Genomic DNA, 13051 nt, shown 5'->3' on the forward strand with positions numbered 1-13051 from the left:
TTCAGTCCTAAAAAGGAGTCTATGTGGCACATCACAAAATCCACTCTGGAAATTCAGGTAGTTACTAGCCTGTAGTGCTTATAGCCTCTTTCAATAAGATGAAATAATGCCATGCCAGAAGCTATGGCAGATGGCCATAGACGCCACAGGCAGTGGTCCAGGCTCTCTGTGGTTTTCAGGAAACTCAGAATGACTTGAATACTCTGGATAGGGGCCACAGGCATTCTACAAATGATGGTAGGTCCAAAAAGGGCTGAGATCATTACAAATAATTGCTCAGTATTCCGCAGAAAGGGAAATAGCAGTGCAATGACTTTTAACACTAACTATCTAGAGTTAGTCCAAATTTTACAGGTCCTCCATGAGACCACCTTACTTCAGACACCAGCTGCATACTCAAGGATCTCAGGGACATCCTCACTTCTAACCAACTGGCTACAAATTTGAGAGTTCCTCTCAGGTTTCAGAATTCACTTGAATGACTCACAGAACTCAGGGAAGTGCTATATTTATGATTACAGCTTCATTATAGCAGAGAGAATACAAAACCAAAACCATCCAGAGGAAAAACACATGGTGTTAGGTCTGGCAGAGTCTCAGACCCTAAGCTTCCAGTTGTCTTCTCTTTGTGAAATCAGAAAGTGTCACCCTCATAGCACATTGAAATGTAATGATACACAGAGTGTTAGCAACCACAGAAGCACTTCAAGCTAGGTGTTCAGAGTTTTTATTGGGGTTTCACTATGTAGCCAGTCATGTAGGTATGACTGGCTGAATCATTGGCCATGTCATTGAACTTGATCTCCTGCCCCTTGTCATCTCCTCAGAAGATCTGGAAGAAGAGGGTTAAAAACTCTTTGTTTCAGAGCTCTGTTTGAGAGTTAAAAGCCCTGTTTGAAATACTAGCTTTGGTTCTGGGCACTATACTTAATTTATACAACTCGTTTCTCCTCTCTGGTTGAAAGACTCAACTGCATGAATACAGTTTCTATAAAATTTGAAGCATCATAGTGGGAGAATAGAGAGAGAAGTTAAGATTTTTGTCAATAGGAGTCCATTGACATAATAAACATTTCATAAGTGCTAACTATATAAGTTACTGTGCCACAAACCACAGACATAGTTTCTTGATCTAGAGATGTTCATATTCCTGAACAAACATATGAAATTTAGCTTGGTTGTGGCCTGCTAGAGAAAAGAACATGTGAGCACAGAAAAATTATCCATGAAATCCTGGATAGAATATTGAAGATGACTACAAATTGGAGAAAAGGCAGTATATGAGACTGTTTCCCACTTCTATAAAGAACTACCTGAGACTGGATATTCTATAATAAAGGAAAGTTTCATTGACTCATGGTTTTGCAGGCTTAATGAAGCATGATGTTGGCCATCTGCTCCGCTTCTAGGGAGGCCTCAGGAAATTTACAATCATGGTGGAAGACGAAGGGGAAGCAGGCTCATCTTACATGACTGGAGCAGGAAGAAAAGAGAAGCGGGAGGTGCCGCACACTTAAACAACCAGATCTCACAAGAACTCAGTATCAGTATCATCAAGGCAATACCAAGTATCTTCAAGACTCAGTATCTTGATGATCTCAGTATCATCAAGACAATACCAAGGAGGATGGTGCTAAGCCATTCATTAGAAACTGCATCCATGATCCAATCACCTCCCACCCAGCCCCACCTCCAGCACTGGGGATTACATTTCAGCATGAGATGTGGGTGGGGACACAGATCCAAATCATATCATACAGTGACCTGTAAACTATTTCAAGTCATGTAATGAGCAAGCAGAAAAAAATAAAAGTTAAGAAAGTCATAAAATTTGTCAACTCTAGACTCACGACAAAGACACCCCCCCCACACACACAACAACCTGCTCACCTGGACAAAGTGCTCACTTACCAGGATGATAGCCAGCATGTCAAGGTTGATTTTGAGAGCATGGTCTTGCTGTGTCTGCTGATCTTCAACAAGTATATTACAAACTCTGACATTAACTCCCAATCATTTTTCTTGCCTTGAAATATACATATTAATCTATTTGAGTCTGGGGGACAAAATATATTAATTATCTTTTTCCTGCCTTTTGATACTAAGAGATGGTGAATGTGGAGTTTTCCATTTCTATATTAAGCTTAATAAACTCAGCTTTGACAGGTAAAGCTTTCTGAGTAAATTTTACAGAAAGTCGGGACATGGGCCAGTTTGGAAAGATAAATTATGTCTGTTTTAGATAAAGAATTCTAGAGAAATATATTTGAGGAATTGGAGGAGGGTACAGGTTACTGAGACATGCAACTTCAAAGATACTCCTAAGTTCAAAAGCCGAACACAGTAAAGTTTCCTTTCCCTTGGAGAGATTTATATACATTCCAAAGGGTCAGAGTAAAAACATGCTTCCCAACAAGCAAAATACCTCGATTATTTTTTTCTGAACTACTCTCCTACAATACAAATTAGTATGTATAGGATAACATCGGGATCTCATTGCTTTACCCCAGGGTTAAAAAGTTAAGGCACCAGGAAACCACATGTTTATTTGCTATGAGTAAATAAGAATTTTCTCTGTGTTAGAAACTTCATGTGTGTGTGTGTTCAAGATCATGATAATAAATATGGATATTAAAAATCTATCTTACTGCCTCTTTCCAAGTGTCTTGGTCCATTCAGGCCGCTGTAACAAAATACCATAAACTGGGTTACTTGTAAATGACAGAAATGTATTACTCACAGTCCTGGAGTCTGGAAAGTCCAAGAGCAAAGTGAGGACTGATTTGGTTCCTGGGGAGGGCTCTCTTCCTGGTTCATAGATGGTCTTTTTCTCTGTTTATCCACACATAGGGAAAATGTTCAAGGAAGATTTCTGGGGTCTCTGTAAGGACACACATGTCATTCATGGGGGCTCTACTCTAATGACCTCATCACCTCCCAAAGGCTTCACCTCCAAATACTGTCACATTGAGAATTAGGTTTCAACATGTGAATGTCAGGGAAGTATATATCCAACTCACCCTAATATTATTACACATTGCATGCTTGTATGAAAATATCTCATGTAACTGTAAATATATACACTTACTATGTACCTGCAAAAATTAAAAAATTCAGTCTCTAGCATTAAGATTTAAACTTTTTAGCTGATTCTTCTCATGTTGATTTCCATATTTCAAATACAAATTTTGCAGTATTCATTTCAGTACAAATTTACTTCAGAAAGCAGAAGCCAGCCTATATCTTTTAATGGTTTTGATACAAGAAATTGAAGGTCTATGTGACTATTGGAAAGACTGAGGAGAAAAAACAATGTGGAAAACAACCAAAGAGGATTTTAGCTTAAATATGTAAAGTGGGTCATGTGTCCTCAGACAAAGCTACTGTAAATCTCAAGACTCTATGGATGGTTGCTATCCAAGTACCTCAGTTATCAGTACCAATGATGATGACTCCAAAAGCTCACCTGGAGGCTTTCTGAACTCTCACAGCTATCAAGCATTTGTTCTCAATTCTCACCTGATAAAGGTCTGTCCTGCTTGACCTTTCAAATCTCACGCAAGTACCTTTCATTGGAACCCTGAGAAGAAGGGGAATGTGGAAAACATAGTTCCCAGCTTCTACTTTCTGGAGAAGATCTTAAAGGAGGTGGGTTTGATGCCTGCCAAGTTGACAACAGATGATCCAACCCACAGTGATTTCCTGATACATCAATTTTAGATGTGATCTATTGCATGGCATATTATGATATGTTTTAACTCCTTTATACTTTCTTGCTGTCTCGCTCATCCTATTATAGGTGCTTTGATTAAATCAATATTCAATGTTTATAGGGCTAAAACTGTACATTTATCCACTACTGAGAAAGGTAGCATATTTGTGATTATCCTTCCATTTCATAAACCCTTTTTACCCCTGGAATTGATCATGGTGGCATTCTTTTTTCATTTGCTTAGTTGTGCTTTTTCTTTTTTTAATATCTAATACTCACTGACTATCCAAAATTATACTTAGAGGTCTTAAACAACTTTCCATACTACAGTCCCTGTGGTCAGATGGAGCAAATAATATGTCAGTTCTTTTTATCTCCACCCTCCCACCCCCACATTATCTTTTTCCCAGAGCTGTTTTTCTCCCATTTGAAAGAGTTGTTCTCTTGGTCTACTGCAGAAAGGTTGATCTAGGACTGCTCCTTCCTGTGCAAAATCTCCTTTTTCTTTTTTTTTTTTCTTTTTTTATTTTTTTTAGATGGAGTCTCACTCTGTCGCCCAGGCTGGAGTGCCACGGCACGATGTTGGCGCACTGCAACCTCTGCCTCCTGGGTTCAAGCAATTCTCTGCCTCAGCCTCCCGAGTAGCTGGGATTACAGGCATCCGCCACCACGCCTGGCTAATTTGTTTGTATTTTTAGTAGACAAGGGGTTTCACTATCTTGGCCAGGCTGATCTTGAACTCCTGACTTCGTGATCCACCCACTTCGGCCTCCCAAAGTGCTGGGATTACAGGCGTGAGCCACTGTGCCAGGCCAAAACCCATTTTTGAAAGTTTCTTTCTCTATCTTGGTTTACTTTTTCATTTTGATGAAACATCCTATAATAGTTTTGTGAGCAAGAGTGCAAAGGAGGTTACATTTTTTTCATCTTTCTGATGTTTAAACCTTGTCTTTTCTGTCACACACCTATTTATCTTTTGTCCACCTAACAGACAGATACAATTCTAGTAGAATTAAGAATCTTTGTGTTATTCCTCAGTTTATTTTTCTGTTGTCCTTTTTTAGTTTCAAAGTTATTTTTGTTCCTTCATTGTTGTGTTTTGTATCATTCTGTCCTTGTTCCATAGATATAGCTTCTCATTTTAATATTAATTGTAGCTGATTGTTAGGAAAAAATTCCATAAATTATCACTGTTTTCTTAACTATCCTTCACCCACTTGTTATTTTGATTTCTCCTTTTTATCAAATATTTTATCAAATATCTGGGGAATGTGGTCCATTCATGTTCAAGAATGAAGTACCTACTATACAACAGATCAGAAGCCTTATCTGTGTGCATGAGCAGAAATTGTCAGTTATTAGGCATTGTTGGAAGATAATCTTGTGGCAAGTAAAGTTTATTTGTGGGTCCTCAAATTGGAGGATTTCATACGTTTTCTCTGCAACCAGATTTATGCGGGATAACATAATGTTTTCTGTCTTACTATGGAGCAGCCAGAAGAAAACTGTATCTAGCTGCATGTGTTCAAAGAACAAGTAGAAATGGGGGATTGAGAATTTTATCATTATGTAAGCAGATTTTCACTTATTTCACTTACTTTCAGCATCTAACTCACCTTTGACTTCCATGATCTCTTATTTTTCTCAGTTAGAGTCCTTACTGGTTTGATTTCTTAGGAAGATAGAATTGTGGTCAGAGATTGGATGACAGTGAGGACAGAAAGGAAGAGGAAGTTGCCTGGCTGTGTGGGTTCTAGTAGGGCTCAAGGGTCTACTGTTCCCTACAGAGATTTCTACCTTCCTCCAATTTTCAGCCCCACAATTCACCATCTTTCCTATTTCTTCCATTGTACAATTGCATCACATCATAAGCCTCTGCTTTATTACACAGGGCAAGTACATTTCTTTCTCCTGTTTCCCTTTGCATAGTCTCAGACGGTTAACAGTTGCAGCACCCACTCTGCTCACCCAGAAGCAGAGGTCTTAGATTTACATTGTCAAACTAATGAGGCACAGTAGGCTTCAACCAACACCAAGTTTATTTAGCTTTAAGAAAGAATAGCCGGACGCGGTGGCTCACGCCTGTAATCCCAGCACTTTGGAAGGCCAAGGTGGGCGGATCACAAGGTCAGGAGATCGAGACCATCCTGGCTAACACAGTGAAATCCCGTCTCTACTAAAAATACAAAAAAAAAATAGCTGGGTGTGGTGGCGGGCGCCTGTAGTCCCAGCTACTTGGGAGGCGGAGGCAGGCAGCAGAATGCCTTGAACTGGGAGGCGGAGCTTGCAGTGAGCCAAGATTGCGCCACTGCACTCTAGCCTGGGCTACAGAGCAAGACTCTGTCAAAAAAAAAAAAAGCAAACAATCAAGAATAACAGAGAGGAATTGTGGCAACCTCAGCAGCACCATAGCCAAGGTCCTATGACTTACAAGCATGATCATGAGAAGTGAGGATGACTGCGTGCCAACCACCTCAGCTCCAGGAAGCCATCAGCTCTGGGGTCTCTACAGCTTCTCTGCATTCTTGCTTATCCAGAATCTTGTGCTTTTCTCTTGTCCTGCTGAAACTTATTATTTGCAAAGTATTTATCAAGTAGAGGTTACCAAGCCGTTAGCAATCTCCACAACTAGGTGCAGAGGCTTGATTCAGTGTATTAGAACTTCAGGAGTACTCTCCTTTATCTTGGATCTTGTATAATCCTTTACGTTTCTTCAATTCGTGTCACTAATTTGGGCATCTACTATGCGCTGAATTGTGTAATTAAGGTTAAACAAAGTCATGAGGCTGGAGGCTTTCAATAGAATTGGCAATCATGTAAGGAGAGGACAAAAGAGATTCCTCTCTTTCTGTACTCTTTGAGGACACAGGAAGAAGAGGACCATCTGCAAGCCAGGAAGAGGTACCTCATCAGAAACCAACCCTGCTGGTCCTTGATCTTGGCCTTCAAGCTTCCAGAACAGTGGGAAAATACATTTCTGTTGTTAAGTGTCCCAGACTATGCTATTTTGTTATTATAGCCTGAGAAGAGTAACATAGCATCTAAACCTCACACACCCCATAAGCCAGACAAAAGGACTAAACTGGCTGTTAATGATAAACAGAGATCACTTTCCATTCATTATGACTTAATTTAGGAAAAACAACTGTAATATTGTCCTTTAGTATTTTCTAGAAATAACAGATGCATCTCATTCTCAGGGTGTGGTGCAAAGGAAATTTCAATTACCTTCCACTGAGACATCTTTCAAAACATTTTTTAAATAAAAAGTTCTAAAATACAATTTAAAATAAAACCCTGAGGACTGACAGTCATTTTCTCTTCCATTTGTGATTCAGAGGTTTCTGTTTAATCAATAATTCCTTATTCAAACACTTTACCTGGATAGTTTAATGGCTATCTGACCACTTGAAATGCAAGTTATAAAGTTTTTAATTCTTGAATGAGATTTTGAGGGTCAAACAGTAGTTCTTACTTGAAAGCATAAACCATTCTGACAGATTTATACTGGAGAGTCTATACTAAATAAGAAAAATATTTAAATAATTCAGATAATAATGCAAACTATTAACTCTTAGAAAATTCTAAGTCAAGTGTTTTCAGTTGTGTTAGAGTTAGGTAAGAAAACACACAAGAAATCTGCTAAGTAGATAATTCTATTGTGCCAACACTTATTAGTTTAATGCATCTATTTAAGAAGAACCTGAAGCTTTAAAGAAGACATTTAAGTTTGTATACTGTAGCTAACTGCCATTATGAAGCTATTAAGTTGCCATTTTACTCCATCATGCATTTTATCTGATAATCATGAGTTATAATAATAAGCAGACAGGTATAATTGAGTTTATTATATGGCCTGTTCAGTTTCTTTCCTGTCATAAGAATGCAAGAGTAACCAAAAGTCATGGTTTGATGTTTATTGTAACTAAAGAGTTTTCTTTATATCATTCATTTTTATTCTTATTTTAACATGTGAAAAACACTTAAGCTGTTTTTAGGTTTATAATATTTCTGCTATCAGAAGGCATGACAAAATATGTAGTAGCATAGTCAATGAGAATTTTTCAGCCGTTCTATCAAGAAGTAGTTTGCTGATTTAAAAAATCTTAATGCTAATAAGTTGGCTTAGCTAAAAAAAAAGAAAAAAAAATCAAAATAATGCAGAAAAAAAGAAAAACATAATACAAAATATTAAAGCTCTTTTTGTAATGCTACAAAGAATACAAAAATAAAATTTGTAATTTTACCATTGATAGTTTTAATATTAAGGCTGAAGCTATGTAACATATTAATTTTAAGTGTACTACTAAATATTTTTCTTTCTATTCTCTATGCTTACTTAAATTAGAAAAATGAATATTTTAGGGATGTAAAATAAGAACAGGGAGAAACTGATACCAAGTACAGAGAAAAAAATAACATTTGTGGAAAAGTTCTTGGTAGTGATGGTGCAAATTTAATTTTACATCTATTATTTTACTCACTGAGAGGCAAACTGTCTAGAATCCAATCTTAATATTTTCTAAGACTAGCTATTAGCCCTGTGTTGTGTACAGTTCGTTCATCATCAATCAAGTGAAAACAGTAGGAGAAGCTGCCCCACAGAGTTACAGTCAAGATGGGACAATTATAAATATGTAAGGCCGTTGGAGCAGCGCATGCTGCTAGTGAGTATCACATAAGCACTTGATACTTGTTAATCTTCATGAACTTGTAATGAATTACAGAACTCACTACAAGTGAGTTATAAATATAAAATAGAAGTGAGTGTGATGCTGGGACTCTAACATATTGACATTTAAATAAGATTTGATCCATGAATATAACCAGAAAAATCTTACTAGGAATATCTGTTTTTCTGAAAGAAAAATGCAATTTTGACATATATTTTGTCATGTATGAATATGTATATATTTATATAGCTATATAATTAGATATGATACACATACACACTTGCATATCTGAAGTAGAGAAAGATCTACAATAAACTATGAGAAATCAGACATTCCAATGAAACAGAACAAACAAAAGGCCTATGGATAAAAAGCTACTGAAAAACAATAGAATGAAAAATTTGAATAAGTGTCTAAGTGAATAGCATTAGTACCATATGAAATCTACCTTTATTCTTTGTGCCGTCACTGCCGTGCATACACTTCCTAACTAAAATTAATGTCACCTATAGCGTAGCATCCTTTTAGTCTCTTCTACTATTGAAAGAGGCACTGCAGATTACAAATTATCTTGAGCCCAGGTAAATTAGACAGCTCTTGTGTTTTGAAGCAACATCTTGAAAACCACTATTAAATTCAACAACCAATGTCTAAGAGAACAAATCCTTAGGCCTGAGAAAGATTGGGAGCAATAACTTCAAATATAAATCTACTATCACCTGCCAACGAGGTATAGTAAACAAAGAGCATCTCTATCTGTTCATCAGTTATTGATGACCATTTGATGCCAACTTTATGAGCAATAAACCAGAAACATGGGTTCGTATGATCCTTTTATTATACTTATATTACCTCATATGTCAAAGTCCACAAAACATAATCTATTTTTTTCACTGTTATGGAAGTTATGATGCAAAATATCATGATAGATTGGAGGCAGATAGATTATTATTTTATATCTGCTCCTTCATCCTTAAAATGTGTTGTTATTCATATAGTTTGAGGATGGCTTCGGGCTTTGTTTATTTTCTTTTGAATATTTACATGAAATAAATATTCCTTCTACACAATATTCTCAAAAGAATATATCGTATCTGTTTTACTTGTCAAGAACAGCTGTTACCTCACCTGCTTTATCTATAATGAATACTTTGGATATTTTAACCCCTATATACACTTTTCTCATCCTTCTTTTATGTAGACAACTAGGATTGACCACCATGAGAAATAGTATTAGGCTAATGACAGGTTATATGAAGGGTTATGACTCTGTATAACAACTTCTCTGTAGCATCAGTTTTCATACTTCTTGGACAATTGCTCATTATCTATTTCATATTTTGAGTGGACCTGTGTGTTAAACAAAATATACCAAATTCAAAACTTAAAAAGCACTTAAATTATATTACTTTTCAAACAAGCCTAAAAACAAATGTAATAATAAAGTGGGCTCCTTCTGTCACACCAACTCAAAGTAAAGGAGCTAGTGCTGGAGATAATATTTGTTGATTTATACTTTTATAACTTTGAATAGCATATTTTTAAAAACATGATTTAGAATAAGTTGCAGCTGAATCTCTGAAATTTTATTTCTTTTGTAGAATGAGAAGTGTTGGTATGTACCTCAAAGGACTAGCAACATTGGTATTCACTTGGAGCTTCTTAAAAACGAAGAATCCTTATGCTTTATTCCAAACCTAATAAATCAGAATTTGAAGATGGTTCACATGCACGATAAACTTAGAAAGTCACTGAAATGGATATCTCTAGCATTGCGTAATTTTATGATTTTTAGAATTCCTAGAATGGGGAAAGTGTAGATAAAAGAATCTACTTCCAAGCTTATGCTATAGAAAGGTGGAAAACTACAGTTTTGCACCAAGCAAATATAACTGAGTTGTATCTGAAACCTTGGATTTCAGTACTTTGGTTAAAATATTGTTTGAGGCACACAACTTTGCAATAGCACCCATATTATTTTAAGGGTAAGAGAGACTTTTATGGGAGGATTTATTGATAAAGAAAAATTACTGAGAGCTTTACTTCACTGTCTTTATGGATTTGTAAGTTGTGAAGCCTAGTGAAGTCAATTAGGAAACCTAAATTTAACAAAACAGTTATCAATAGCAATTCATTATCTGTGCAAAGAACTGAAGAATTGTCACAGAGTGGTATATCTGTAAACCACTTCTACTCATGAGTTAAGTTACAAGTTTCAAGGACTGTAACAGGAGGAAAAGTTTGTCTATATGTAGAGAGTAGCCACTTAAAAAGCCAATTTGACAAAATTTGCATGGCTTCCTGCTGTAGCCATTAATATCATTCACTCTAAAGTGATATAGGGATATTGTCTAGAAAAAGCTAATAAGCATCAGAACAGGATTCCTGAGGCTCTATCCAGAGCATTATTCTTCATACTGTGTTAGTTTTCTGTTACCATCATAACAAATTATAACAAGCTTAGTGGCTTAAAATGAAAAAACTTTATTATAATCAATAATCAAACAGAAGGACTAGAAATCAAAAGCACTGTTACAGAATGATATGGCTTGGCTGTGTCCCCATCTTGAATTGCAGCTCCCATGATCCCCACACGTCATGGGAGGGACTAAGTGGGCGGTAATTGAATCATGGGGGCAGGTTTTTCCCATGCTGTTCTCATCACAGTGAATAAGTCTCACGAGATCTGACGGTTTATAAAGGGCAGTTCCCCTGCACACCTTCTCTTGCCTGCCACTATGTAAGACATGCCTTTCCTCCTCCTTTGCCTTCCACCATGATTGTGAGGCCTCCCCAGCCATGTGGAACTGTGAATCCATTAAACCTTTTTCTTTATAAATTACCCAGTCTTGGGTATTTCTTCTTAGTAGTAAGAAAATGGACTAATACACCAAAGAATACCTTTGATGAGTATGTCAGTAAGCTAGACACAACAGAAGAAAGAATCAGTAATTTTGAGCATATGTCAATAGAAATTTCTCAAACTGAAATTGGAAAAGTATGAAGAAAACCAGAACATGACATTCCATTATGTGGAATACTATCAAAAGTTGTACCATATAGATAATTAGAGTACAAGAAAGAAATAAAGACAAAATGGAGAACTATTTGAAATAACAATGACAGAGGTTTTTTGTTTTTTTTTTTTAATTAATGGCAGACACCAAATCACATATTCAGAAAGCTCAGAGAATGCCAACCAAACAAATACCAAAATATGTACATGCTTAGGAATATATTCAAACTGCAGAAAACCAAAGACAAATGACAAAGAGAAAATCTTGAATGAAGCCATTAATGGAGTAGGGTAGGAGAACTTACCTATGGAAGAAAATAATAATAATTACAACAGGCTTCTCATTAAAAAAAATCAAACAAAGAAACAAAAATCTATGTAAGCAAGGAGTAGCAGAGTGAAATATTTGAAGGGCTGAAAGAAAAAATAACCGGCCTCAAAGGCTATATGGAGTGAAATTATTCTTCAAGCATGAAGAAGAAATACTTTCTCAAACAACAAAAAGTGAAAAAAACATACTGCCCACATGTGTATTTTATATAATTTATTAAAAGAAGCTTAATAAAAAAGATATAGAAACAAATATATAGATCAAAAATTTGGTTCTATGTAAAGAAAGGGGAAAAGGGTCACACCAGGAACAAATACAGTTGAAATAAAATGTTTTATTTCTCTTATTCTAAAATGATCTAAAAGATAACTGTTTGTTAAAGTAACAATTGTAAAAACACATTGGATGACATATGTGTAAATTAAATGAATAACACCAGTGTTACAGGAGAAGAAAGTAGGAAATTAAGTATATTCTGTAATAAGGTACCTGTAGTAAGCATAAAGAATAGTAGTGTCATTTGAAAGTTAACTTAGATTAGTTGCAAATGTAAATTGCAAACTAGGGCAATCACAAAACAAGCGCAAACCAAACACAAGAAAAAAAATTTTAAAGAAATACAGTGAATATGTTATGAGAGGAGAGAAAGTGGAATCATATAAAATGTTACATTAAAACCAGAGAAGACACAAAGAAGAATATCCAATCAAATCAGTAATCAAGTAATATATTTAACTACAAGTGATCTAAATACACCAATTAAAAGAGATTGAGTGGATTTAAAAAATTAACGTCCAACTATATTCTGTCTATGTGAAACTCACTTTTAATATAAAATCAGATATGTTAAAAGTAAAAACTAGGGAGAGATATACCTTGCTAACACTAATGAAAAGAAAGCTGGTATAGTTATATTGATGTCAGAGAAAGCAGACCTCAAAAAAAATTATGAATTACATAATGATATTGAAATTACATAATGATAAAGGAGCAAATTTTTAAAGGGGACGTAATAGTTGTTAAAATGTATGTACCTTACAACACATCTTCTAAATATGGGAGGTAAAAGATAGTAGAACTTAATCCCAGCACTTTGGGAGGCTAAGGCAGGTGGATCACTTGAGGTCAGGAGTTTGAGACCAGCCTGGCCAACATGTTGAAACTCCGTCTCTACTAAAAATACAAAAAATAGCTGGGTATGGTGGTGCATGCCTGTAATCCCAGCTACTCAGGAGGCTGAGGCAGGAGAATCGCTTGAACCCATGAGGTGGAGGTTGCAGTGAGCTGAGATTCCACCACTGTGCTCCAGCCTGGGCGAC

The sequence above is a fragment of the Trachypithecus francoisi genome, unplaced genomic scaffold (genome assembly GCF_009764315.1).
Source record: "Trachypithecus francoisi isolate TF-2019V2 unplaced genomic scaffold, Tfra_2.0 Lachesis_group14, whole genome shotgun sequence".
NCBI classification, from domain to species: Eukaryota; Metazoa; Chordata; class Mammalia; order Primates; family Cercopithecidae; genus Trachypithecus; species Trachypithecus francoisi.